Source organism: Seriola aureovittata, chromosome 3 (genome assembly GCF_021018895.1).
Source record: "Seriola aureovittata isolate HTS-2021-v1 ecotype China chromosome 3, ASM2101889v1, whole genome shotgun sequence".
Taxonomy (NCBI): Eukaryota; Metazoa; Chordata; class Actinopteri; order Carangiformes; family Carangidae; genus Seriola; species Seriola aureovittata.
Window position 1 is genome coordinate 17,287,689 of NC_079366.1, and position 13,017 is coordinate 17,300,705.

General features: G+C 39.6%; 1 protein-coding gene across 5 annotated transcripts in view; it reads left to right on the top strand.

The window, feature by feature from the left end:
• klhl5 (kelch-like family member 5) overlaps positions 1–13,017 on the top strand; it is a 56,790-nt gene that overhangs the window by 8,325 nt on the left and 35,448 nt on the right. For 3 of the 5 annotated variants that reach the window (XM_056371303.1, XM_056371302.1, XM_056371304.1), the window contains one exon: positions 1,290–1,469. The exons of the other annotated variants lie outside the window; for them this stretch is intronic. The gene's annotated coding sequence lies outside the window, so the exon portion shown is untranslated. The remainder of the gene's footprint in view (positions 1–1,289; positions 1,470–13,017) is intronic. 5 annotated transcript variants of the gene reach the window in all.

Here is a 13,017-nt window from a genome sequence, read left to right on the forward strand (position 1 = left end):
TGTGTGTGTGTGTGTGTGTGTGTGTGTGTGTGTGTGTGTGTGTGTGTGTGGTGTGTGTGTGTGTGTGTGTGTGGTGTGTGTGTGTGTGTGTGTGTGTGTGTGTGTGGTGTGTGTGTGTGTGTGGTGTGTGTGTGTGTGTGTGTGTATATCTTCCAGCTAATGTAGCTCTGTGGGAGAAATTCTGTATTCTGGTCCTGAATACAGTCAAACCAAAACATTCCCTCATCTGTATTGTTTTATTTCATGGGTCTGTAATATTTGATAGTTACCAAAAAATGTCTAAGAATTATCCTGGAAAAAAAGAACTGCCTACTTTGGTCATAATTATTGCGAGGATAGAGAGTGTTCGGCTGGTATATTCACAATGAATTATCTATGAATTGGTTCAGTCTTTTACAGTCAGTTTACGGTGAGTAACATTTTATGCACTTTTCAAAACCACTGTGAAAATGCTTGACAGTTTACAAAAAGATGATAAAAGAAGCCTATAAATAAATAATTTAAATCAAGTTGAATTAATAATTAATCACATTTGAAATCAAAGACAAGCACATTGTTTACGAATAGGAAGAAATTGGAGTAAGGAAACATCAATGTTTTTTTCTTTTTCGTCTTTGTTAAATCAGCTTACGAAGGTTGGAAAAAAAATTAAATGTGTTCATAGCCAAGCATACAATGGGGTTTGGATTAGAATGGCTTTGAATTGAATTTTTCTTTTAAGAGAATCATTTTGGAAATGACACACCTGTAATATTAGGTGTTATCAAAATTTCTTTGCTTTCTTTAATCGGAAAATTCCTTTAATTATTTGAACAAGTGGCTCTGCAGTTCAGCCACCATTCACCCTTCAATTCACAAACAGGCTGAAAAGGGTGTGAGTGATGATTTTGGACCACAGGTTGTGATGTGTTTCATGCACTATACAGTAGGATTCACACCACAGACACCTATGTGATAAAGGCTTTTACTGTGAATAATTCTGTATGTCTGTCATGTTCCCTGGGAGATTATTTTGTCCTTTAAGTCAAACTGACTTTATCCACATTTGCATGATTTTCACTTCATCCTTCATTATGAAAAGAGGTTAGATGTATAAAAAAGGTAGAAAGACTGAAGTTTTATTCTCTTCTGTATATTTTATGCTCTGTGTGTCATCTCACAGCTGCACGGCTCCACTCAGATGCTACAAACTGAGAGTTAGAAGATAACGGAGGGGAACAAAACATCTGATCAAAATGTCTGTATCAGCTGTAGTTATAGAGTGAAATCGAGTTTTCCACATTTTTCAGGGAAGCGGCTGGAGTCTCCTTGAAAGCCGGTTCGAAAAACCAAGGGTGTGGACTCGTCTCCTTGTTGTGTTGGTGTGTGTGACTAGTAAACTACTGTGTGATCCTGCTGTGGTTAACTGAAACGCCGCCATTAACAGGAAGATAAACCCTCCTTTTAGTTTCACACAGCGTGACTCCAAGGTAAGATGCCCCTTCACTGCCAAACTTTCATGTTGTTAGTTTGCCAGAAGTGTAATAAATCATAACTGGGGTTGATTGGGTGGAAGTGCCAGCAGATGGACTTGGAAGATGTAAATTTGAGACCGGGCTGAAAATGCCCGGTCTCAAACACTTGTGATTCTGGATGTTATACTCTCTGTTTTAGTGGGTTTTTTCCCTGTAGCAGTAGCAGCAGCAGGGGTTAAGTATGGTGATGTCAGCCGGCTTGTCAGGGTCAGTGTGTCTGACCTTTCGGGGCAAGATATCTTGACAAATAGTGGCCAGATTGCCATCAGAGTTTGTGGGGATAATGACACCCAGGTCATTCATCAAAATTCCCCTTCGCTAACACTGTGTTCCTACACAGATTTTCCTTAAAGGAATTGTTTGCTTTGAAGGTCAGTTAGCCTAGCATAGCATAAAGACTGGAAATAGAGGGAGAGAGCTATCCTGGCTCTGTCTGAAGGCTCCTCTAAAGCTCACTACTTTAGACTAATTCTATCTCATTTTGTTAATCTGTGCAAGTAAAATCACAAATGGTCGTGTTCACACTGTAACTGTTGTAATGATTAAACAAGGAGATGTATAGCTAATATATTAATCAGTGAGCTTTAGAGGTGCTGGTAGGTGGATTTTTTTTTTTAGTGCTGCTATCCACCTAAATGTTTCATTCTCCACAAGATTTCAAAATCTGTAATGGCTTGCCATGAAATTCACTGAGCACATTCAAGCTCCCACGATACATCCTTTGATTTCAATGGCTCCATGACCATTACTGTTTACATTATCGATGTTTCGTCTTATTTAAAGCAAATATACTTACAGTTTTGGCACACCTTCACATCAACTGAATCATTTGACTGGATCAAACAGGTGATTTGTTAACTAGTAATGTGTCTGAAGTATCTGTGACATATAGCCAACTGTGCTCATCTGTCACTGCAGTTAGAGGCTCTGATGATGAACACAACACGGCTGTGCAAATGCTGAATGCTGTGTGTTTTTCTATGTGTGTGTGTGAGCAAAACGGCGAGAAGACAGCAGTCCTTATCAGCACTAAACTTCTCTTCAACATTCAGTAATTTCCTGAACATCAACAGTACATCCTGCCACTACCCTCTAACTGTGTGCAGTGTCGCCTCGGACAGAAATCACTTGAGAGATACTGTATCTGGGCTATTTCTGGAGCTCTGCATTACTGCAGAATCTGATGCAGAGAGTTTAGAGACTGGATGTAACAGCATGAAGAGATTAGGGATTTAGGTACAAGAGAGAATATTTAAGAACAGGCTACGCTCAGCAGGCTAAGCACAGGTTATGGTTGTATTTCAGGCATTAGATGTCGTGTATTTGATCTTCCCATCATGTCGTCACTGTGATGTCTGAACTTAATCCTTGGATCTGCTTTAAATGGACACAGTGATGTTCTCGGATAGACTAAGGCATAAATAGGTAGAGTGATTTGAAATTCCCTCTCATTCTGTTACCCATTTTTGTTTTTTTTTTCATTAGAAAAGGAGAAAAATGAGCAAAGATCAGCTGGAGAGTTGAAACGATACTTCAATTTGAAGATCATCTCCTTTAGGTGATTTTAGTCGTCTAAAAAGTGTTTCGTGGCTGGTTTCAGATGCCAGAACAGTTTATCTTTTGGAAACAGGACATGTTGATGACAAGTGATAATTGCTTGTTTTCTCAAATATTTCTTGTATTTCTTGTATTTTTTTACATAATTTTTTTGTTTCATATTGATGGCCTCTTCTATTCCTACAGTTTTGACATGGATCACTTATGCTCAACTTTTTATTACCTGAGTGATGTGTGTTTTCTTAGTTTATATTTAGTGGCTTAGTGGGCTCTGTAGCTTTATTAACATGGATCTGTGAATATGTTTGTAGATATGTTTGTGTGATGCTTTTACTGAGATTGTTTTGGCAGGAGGCCTCTGATATGTTGTGACCTGTCTTGCTTGTCTTTCTGTTGGTATTTGTCACTGTGCGTTTCTCCTCGAGGAAAAAGTAAAGTTACCTAATTTAATCTAAACTTGCTCAGCTCGCAGTCATCATGCTAATGAGACAGGAAACAGGACCATTCTGTTTCCCCCTCTGCCTACATCTTCATATATTACCTGTGACAAATTTTCCACTTTGCCTCTCATCTAGCATCTTGCATCTCAGGAGAACGCAGCTTGCCTTCCCTCTGCCAACTTTGTAGACATGCAAGCACCTGTAGCTGTAGCGATGGCAATGTCGCTCTTTTGGTCAGTTGTAGTCTTCCCTAATGTTTGGATGTCATACACCCCTGCGGTTTTTACTTTTCTGAGCTCTTTCAGAACCTCTTGTACATTTTGCAGGTGGAAGTCACTACAGACTGTAACCTTATATCGCGTAACATGTCTTAATGGATGTTACAGGCAAATACGGATATAAACGACAGATACAAAATAAAATAAAAAAAAATGTACTCATGGCTCTATAATTCTCTATAACAATTAATCAAAATACAGCGTGAAAACAATGTGACTTGTAATGAATGTATCACCCAAATCTGCGGCCCCCCCTCTGTTTTACAGAGCTTTATAAGGAGTTTCAGCTCATCGGTTAGCTGTCTGACTGACAGCTTTACTCTTTTGATTCACTCTCAACACTCTCATAGTGTTGTGTTTGGCCCCAGAATTGATAGAGACCAAAAAAAGAGCTAAAGGAAGGTGAATCTTGAATAATAATGTTGCTCCCTATCTGTTGCATGTGTAAATGTGCAACTGTTTGCTAACGTGTTGTCAAATGGCCAAAGAAAAAGCAGCGCTTGCAGGTTTTTTTATTTTTATTTTGTAGGTATTTTCTCCTTTCCTAGAATTTTGTGTTAAAAGTCTGCATGTTTAAATGGAGCTTATGGTAGGCTCATTAACTGTGCATTGACTAGGTTATTTTGAAATAATGAGCAGTAGAGAGAAAAATAGTAGAGCAATACTGGGAGGTGAGGTATGAGTAGTGAGCATGTTTTTCCATTAAAAACAGAGGAGGAGGAGGGAGGAGGGAGGAAAGCGAGCATGGTGATTTAGCGCTGTGTCAGCAGTAAGGCGTCACGTAGCTCTACAGAGACAAAGCCACTGTGAAGTTTTTATGATTCTTTATGGAGAAATTACGATGTTTCACAAAGAGATTATCATTATGAGCGAACCTTTAAAGGTGATGAAGGTTTCCAGACTTATCGTGCTCATGCCTCTGATCTGCCACAGTGTTTTACAATATCTGTTTGTGCTCTGAATGCAGTATGACCTCGACACTTTCTCGTCCCTTCCTCAGTGTTTTTCAGCCTCTCTTTCTTTCTCTCTCAGAATCTCAAGGTTTTCATAATCAGCCACATCTTTTGTGTGTGTGTGTGTGTGTGTGTGTGTGTGTGTGTGTGTGTGTGTGTGTGTGTGTGTGTGTGTGTGTGTGTGTTGTGTGTGTGTGTGTGTGTGTGTGTGTGTGTGTGTGTGTGTGTGAGAGAGGCAGTACTTTGCACTTTCAAAGGATAGCACATGCATACACTAAAGTGGGCTAAAGTGGGGTGAATTTACAGGAAGCTCCGAGCCTTCACGGATGCTGCCTTTCTTTTGTATCCCTTTATGTTTTCACCTTCTCCCTGACTCTCTCTCTTTTCTGCCGTAACCTTTTCTGGTGAGAAAATGCCATGTCAATAAAAGCTTTTTAACATGAGGAAAAATCAATGTGCCCCGATTGCCTTTTTTCAAGCGTGCCTGTACCGAACAAATGAGTGGCTTTGCTTCTGTGCAGTGGTTGCTGGGTAAAAATGTTGTTTTTATAAATCAGAATTATCATAGTTTTACATTTTTATTGAAATTAAAATCCACAACAAAAAAAAATCCTATGTACATATGACTTAGTATTAACACTTAATACTTTAAGTGCTTTATTAGTTGCACCATCACACACCATCAACTTTTATTGTCCTGAAAGGGAAAACAAGCTTGAAGGCAGGGTTGCAATAAAAATGCACAATAAAAATGTTTCATACAAACAATAAAAACACAATAAAAACACATTAACATGACGGCTCAATAAAATGCATGATAGATAGGCACAATATATACCCACATCAGTTGTTAAGACCAGACAGTCGATCTCTCCTTGTAACAGTCAATACAAAAGTCTTTTTTGCTCATCTAGAATCATAGTCTGTAATATTCCACTTCATATCAGAGTAGAAATGCATAAAGACAGAGAATACAATTACAAGAATAAAGTTACAATGGACAGGGATTATAATCTCCCCCTCCCCATTTTGGATCACTTGTTATCACATGATTACAGCCTGATACTTAAACTGAGTTGCCATTTTGAGGTTATTATGTTTTGTTTTGTTTTAACCAATCAGAAGCAAGTGACTTGTCCATCATGATAACATCATTTTCAGTTAACGCGGAAGCTGGGGTGGCAGTTGCTGGTAGCGGTTAATGGTTTTCAAAACAGTCTCAGTAATATGTGGGTTTAAGAGTTGTTATTTCAGTATGCGGTGGACTTACAGAGACTTGTACAGCTGCATTTGAACTCAACTCAACTCAACTTCTACACCATTTTTCTGTCAGTTCTCATGAATGTAGCCTGGTGGACGTATTGGAGGTGACAGCACGGCCATGATATCTGGCTGGGGATCTTTGTTGTGTGTCGTTCCCTGTCATCCCTCTGATGTCGTCTCTCTAATGATGACATAAAATCAGCCAAAAATGACTAAGCTAACTACAAGGGAAGATGACATCCTAGTTCTTAATCACACCCACTGAGCACGCACCGGTAAACTGTTTCTTCCTCTGATGAAAACAGCTGGCAGCTGGCACAACACCAGAACTTGCTGAACACTGAAGAAATCTGAAAGAAGTCTGAAACCAGGCTAATGTGGTAACACCTGAGACAGTACCATTAGCAGATTCAGACCTTGAGATGCAGCTGAAAGAAATTAAATGGCCTTCTGAGTTGAGACTGTATCGTCACAGTCTGTTAAAGTTTAGGTTTGCACTAATTGAGTGAAATGATGTTTAATGAGTCTTAAGTTTGTTTAATTTACTAGGTAGAATAAAAACCCTTTTACGATGTGCTACAATACTTTAATTGACTTTACTGCCTTGTGACTTCATTATATTTGTACTGAGCTTGAAAACACTTCTGTAGCATCACGTGGAGGTTTGCGCTCAAATTCCTCTACGGCCTGAAATGAGTCATTGTTAGTGGGTAAGGATAATCTACTCTGTGTGCCTTGCCTCTGGTTTTATTGAGGAAGTTATGTTTTTGTGTGTGTGTGTGTCTGTGTGCATTATTTGTGCCACGATGACCCTGCTATTTATAGAGCTCTACAAGCATGTACTGTAAGAGCTAACTAAAAGATGAACACAACATTTCACTGACTCTTTCTCTGCCTGGCTTCTAAATTGTGTTGTATTTCAAGAGCTGACTATTCTTGTCACATTTTGTAGCACAGCTTGTACAATGAGAAAAAAAACACACACATGAACACAGTTTGTCATGCATGAGGGCAAATTTTATTTTAGGAATTTTATTTTAGGATAGTGTTATTCACAAGTTTTCCAGAAATGGAGCAAGCAGATGTTTGGGCTGGTAGATTTGACATTTCAGTGACACTTGCTGTGAAGATTATTCTGTGAAGTTTAGCGTTGCTTTAGTTTAAAGAAATATCCTGTCATTCAGTGGAGGCGGGTTAATTCTACACTGTTAATTATAATAGTTTTTGGCATGGATAATGATAATCATACATCAGTGAGAACATTCAAGCCATTACATTTTGATTACCATTTTATCACCGATCTCCAGACGCACACACACACACACACACACACACACACACACACACACACACACACACACACACACACACACACACACACACACACACACACACACATATCCTAAATGCTCTCCTCTGTCATTCTTTGATTTCATTCATTCTCTCACCCTTTCAATAAACTCCATGCATGCTAAAAGCTCCCTTGTGCTAAAATATGAAGTACTGAGGGCCAGTTACGAGTTGATAAGTTGCAGTGTCAGCGTCCTCTAAATGCCCCCCCTCCGGTAATTATCCCACCTACTGCTGATTAATGCTTAGTCACTCTGTGCAACAAGGCCTCCTGCCTGTTCCTCCCCCTGCTCCTCATCATTAACACAACCGCCATCCACTCATTCTTATTCTGAATCTGTTTCATCCTGCCACGTTCCTTTTATCCTGCTATTAACCAGGAACTTACTTTTGGCTGTTTGAATGCAGATGGCCCACCATCCACAGTTTAAAAGCTTTTAAATGAAAGTGACCTACACAGGGGAATTTATTCAAAGTACATTTAAGAAACCACCCTCAAACACACTATTCTGACTATGAGACTGTTGCTATAACTTTGTACTTGCCACCGCTGCTGCAGAGATTCGGCAATTGCAAACTCAAGCCTCAAGTATATCGGGGCAAACAGTGCAAGCCTTCAAAAGCTTCTCAAATACACTTTAATTTGACTTTTCTTCAGGTTAGCTGTCTTACAGGACAGCTTCATTTTGAACAGTGAAATCAGTCATAGACTATAGTGTGGAAAAAACAACCTCTGCAACCCTGTAACACTAAAACATCTACTGTACCTACAAATTATAAATGATATAGTTTACAGTTAAATAAATACACACCATCCCTTAACATGTGCATATCATCATTACATCACTCATTCAGTATTTACTTCAGCACTCTTTGCACTCTGCACCACTGCATTCTTGTTTACAAATTACTCATACATTTGACATGAATGTATTTTATGTAGTTGTTTATTTTATGTATTTAAGCTTCCTACATGCATGTAGTTACATACACATCAGCCAAGAGTCTGATTTTTTTTTTTTTTTTTTGTTTGCGTGCACATACTTGGCCAGTTAAGCCGATTCTGATTCTTTGTCTTTCTCCCTCCATTTGATTTGTCTTCTCATCGAATAAAATCAAAGTGGTATAACTCATACTCGTCCTCAGAAGTTCACAGGATAGTTGCACTTATGTTTCTTTAGAAGACAGTGACTTAAACAAACCTTGTCTTCTTTGCTAATTCTTCACCCACACATGTAAACAAACTAGTGTGTGCAGATCAATGTGCAGCTGGCTTGGTCAGCTGGCAGGTTGCCCCGTTAAGTAGATCCCTATACAATAGCTAATTCAGGGGTCCACTCTCAGTGTTTCTTTCAGTCAGGCTCAGTTTGAAATTATGTATGTAACTTAAGTTTCATGGAAAGTTTTAGGAGGCTCACACTGCTTGCTCACATGTTGCCTTGCTGGACCCCACTGTTTTCCAATCTTTGTCTGCCAAGTGCAGAATCAGACCCAGTTTGAAAGACACCACAATTTTCCATTTAACTGTTTTTATTGCCAGTGAATTCCAGGAGTTATTTTATTTTCATTGAAATTGTTTGTGTTTCTACTTTCCTCTCAGTCTGTCTTTTCTACGACTGCTACCACTCTTCTTCTACTGTCTGTTTCTGTTCCAGTCAGTGATTTCCTACATTTAGTTGTTTTGGTTTAGTGATTATACAAATTTTTCTCTCCATATACAGATTGTGACTGGAAGAAAAACCCACAAGGAAGCGTTCGCTCTTTGTATTTAACCCTAACCCTGTTCGAGACAATTTTTTTGCATTTTCAGATAGATAGCATTTTGGGTATGATAGCAAAAATCTCTGCCTCCCTGGTTTACGCAGGTGACAGCAGTGAAAGTGACTAGAGGTAATCAAAGATACACTCATAAGCGATGCTGAAAGTGTGCAGGCAAAGGCAACCTCCTGCTCGCTGCTCCTTTTCTTGTTCATCTCTCTTTTTTTCCACGAAAATAAAACACAGAGGCATCACTTTCAAACACCAACACTAAGTGAAGAATTGATCCAGAATTGATCAGGTGTCGACTGGGTGACTAATTACGTTAAGATTGTGACTCATGGGTCGGGACTGGTTTGAGATTGAGTCGACATTCAGCTCCAGACGGAGTCAGAATTGTACTACATCTTTAACCATGATTATGGTATTCATTGATCACCTTTTAATTCTATTCCTTCACCTCTCTCATTCGATTTTTGTGTCTGTCCAACCCATTCCCTCCCCTCTGTGACTCTGTTGTCTCATAGGTTTATGGATCAATGGTCGTGGGGGGGTAAGGTGACCTTCCTCTGAACGACCAATCCGAGAGCTTCCTGGATAGAGCTCTGTCTCATCTAAAGGCTAAAAATGCTTCACAGGCACTATCTATTTCTTTCACACCATGTGGGAGCACAGTGGACCAGAGAGTACTGGAGAAAAAATTGTGGAGTTGATTGGGGATGGTTTGTCTAATTGGGGGAAAAGCTAGTCTCCTCAATTGTTTTCACTGCAACCACCTTTAGCACAAATTAGGTTTCTGTTTCCATTTCAGACCAAATAAATGTTAGGTTAAGGTTTGGGCTGAGGCATGTATCCATTATGGTTAAAGATTGTGCAAGCCTCTAGGGAATGCTTGTAAATAAATAGAAAAGCCACATAAACCACTGCAAGCATCTGTCTAGCAGAGAGAGGTGTTCAACATGGCAAAATTACAGTGTCAAAAAGAGCTTTACGCAACCTAAAGTTGTACAGTTTATTTTATTATTATATTAACAGTGGATTAAATAATTATGTGTAATGTGAAAGGTGTTTGTGGTAGTGATGGACCCATGATGATCACACAACTCTGCATTTCCCTTCAGCTCTATGGAGCTTTGTAGCATCTTTCAGCTCATTGTTTTGTTTTTACAGCTTAAGTTTTAGTCTTGATTTATAATAGTAAATTTAGATGTTACCGAATAACACACCTAAGCGATGCCATAGCTGACCTCAAAACTGTATGTCAGGGTTATGGTGGCAACATATCCACCACATCAGGACTTTATGAACTGTGATTGACTGCCTGTGTTTTCTCCTACGTTTCAAGCTGAGATTGTTGATAGTGAAGAAAAAGGCTCAGTAATCTGCCCTTTTTCAGTAACAGACATCTAGCAAAATCACCTCCACTCACTGCAAATCCTCTGCTCACTGACTGCTCTCAATCACATTGAATGACTGTAAACAAACACAGTGGCTACACTGCAGTAGCCTCCTACTGAATAACAAGACAAGGCAAAAAAATAACACGGATGTAACTCTATTTCTAACGACGTGCATAGCTGACACTGTCCTCCCATAAAAAACGACCCGATAGGTCGTTTGAACAAGAAGCTTTTTACTAGCCATAGTTATGTTTTATTATTAAGTGACATCTAGCAATCATGTGAGACAGCATCAGTATTTTCCGCAAATGTCAGTGACAAAGTAAGATGACTTTATAGCGGCAAAGTCCATATAGGGAAGCAGTTTGGGTGGATGGATGGGCCGACAAAGCATTGGACATTAACAACGAGGATCACTGTTTGTTTCCCATTGCAAACTGACAATCAATGTTGTTTCTTTTAACCATGACAACAATTGTTCTATATCTTTAACCACGTTTATTATTGTAACCGGCATGACAATCCTCTATCGTTAACCCAAACCATAATCTTATCCCAACATCAACAACAAAGTTGTTTTTGTGACTAAAACTAACCAAATGTTTGCCATAGGATTCTTACAACATAAGAGGGTTAGTTATTTATATCAAGGTGTATCCACATTATTGTGGAAGACCAGCTTTTGCAGCCAATTTGTATTGTGTGTTGCTGCAGCTCTGTGTAGATGTTTGCGGCGTGCTGGGTGGAGCTGCATTGAATTTTGACCCAGCTGTGCTTACCTTTATGGGCACAGCCAGTCACTGTTGACCGCTACATGAACTGAAAGATGGATGAAAAACTAATTAGCCTACCTTTTTTTTTTTTTCCAAAATTCCAGAACTGGACAATTACAATTTGGCCACGTCTCAAGACAAAACAAAAAGGATATTCATTTGGTGAAATGTGAACCAGCAGATGCAGCTGTGTTACGATCTACTGCTAGCAACAATAGCATTGTAGCTATGATTGTGCAGTTTAGTAGAAGCAGCACCGTTGGGAGTTTTAGAGTGGTAAATACTTTACCAACGCAGAGCAAGCAGTGCAAGACCTTTGCTGTAATGTGAATATGCCTTTTCTGTTTTGCTTCACTCTCACCTTTCTCAACAGCTTGATTTTAGCTGCACTGGACAGTTATTTTTAACCAAAAAGCTCTACACTACCTGCCAAACAACACCAAACGGCTGACAATCTCAGCAACTATAGTTGGTGAGCATTTGGCAGTTAAACGGCCAGATATTTTCCTCAGGAGCTGGTGAAGACCAAAATAGAGCTGGAAGGAGTGTATATTGCACTTAAATTAATCAGTTGCCAGAGAACACAAAAGGATGCTTATGTTGCACAATGTCTGCTAGATGTGTAATAAGACAAAAACTTTATAAGGTTATAAATGTCTATATTGTATTACGCTGCCTCCAACTGGCCAAAAAAATTAATTAATTAATGTCGTTGCAGTTGCTGTGTGCTGAGCTCTCTCTGCCACTGTATAAAATAGCTTCGTGAACAAGAGATTTACAATGTCTCTGACATCCAAATCAAGTTGTCCATCATCCTTGATATAAATGTTTCACATTATTCAGAGAGACTCTTTTATGTAGCGGGGAAAAATCCCAGACTCACACACTGGTTTTGCCACAGGGCTCTGATGTGTGTCAATTAATGTATGAAATTCTTGTTCATTTCTATTTTACTTTAATGGATGCCTCAGTTTTCTTGACATTTGATAGAGAATGTTTCAAAGCTTTTAGGCCAATGTGTCACCTCAAATAATTTATCACGGTATCGGGGGACCGTCAGTACCAACATAGCAGCCTCTCCCTCTCACTACTTGTGACACTCTCTCTCTCATTTCTATGGGAGCGATGGGCTGTGATTGGCTTGTGGCTTCAGGGCAGAGTAAATTATTAAGGCGTGCTCTTTCTTTGGCCATAAATGCTCTCTCTCTCTCTTTCCATCTCTCTCCCTTGTGTTTTCGACTTCCTCTCCTCTCGCTCAACAGTCTGCCCATTTAGGAGGAGGGTGAACAGGAAAAGAAGAAGGCTTTGCAGCATGGGGGGAAAATGCAGAAGGGGAAAATAACACAAGACACAAATGTGGTTTGTAATCATGGACAGAAATGGATAAAGAATGTCAGTAGGGAAATGGGGGGAAAAACGAGCTATGCAGCATTACACAGAGAGAGAGAGAGAGAGGGAGGGTCGGTAGTGACAGAGGGAGAGGGACGATGAATTGCACAGCAAGCACTTTGCTATCCTCCACCTGCCACCTGCCCTACACCAAAACCTGAGTGCATCGTGCCAGAGCAAACCCACACCTACCTTATACCTAAGAATAGAGATTATTTTGCTATGCATGCGTTTGTGTATGAGTGCAGTATGTGTGTATGCTCGCAAACTAAACCAAAGAGGGACCAGTTGAGTGTTGCTGTCATTAGAGAGTTGTTAAACTGCCAAATGGGTGAGGGCGGA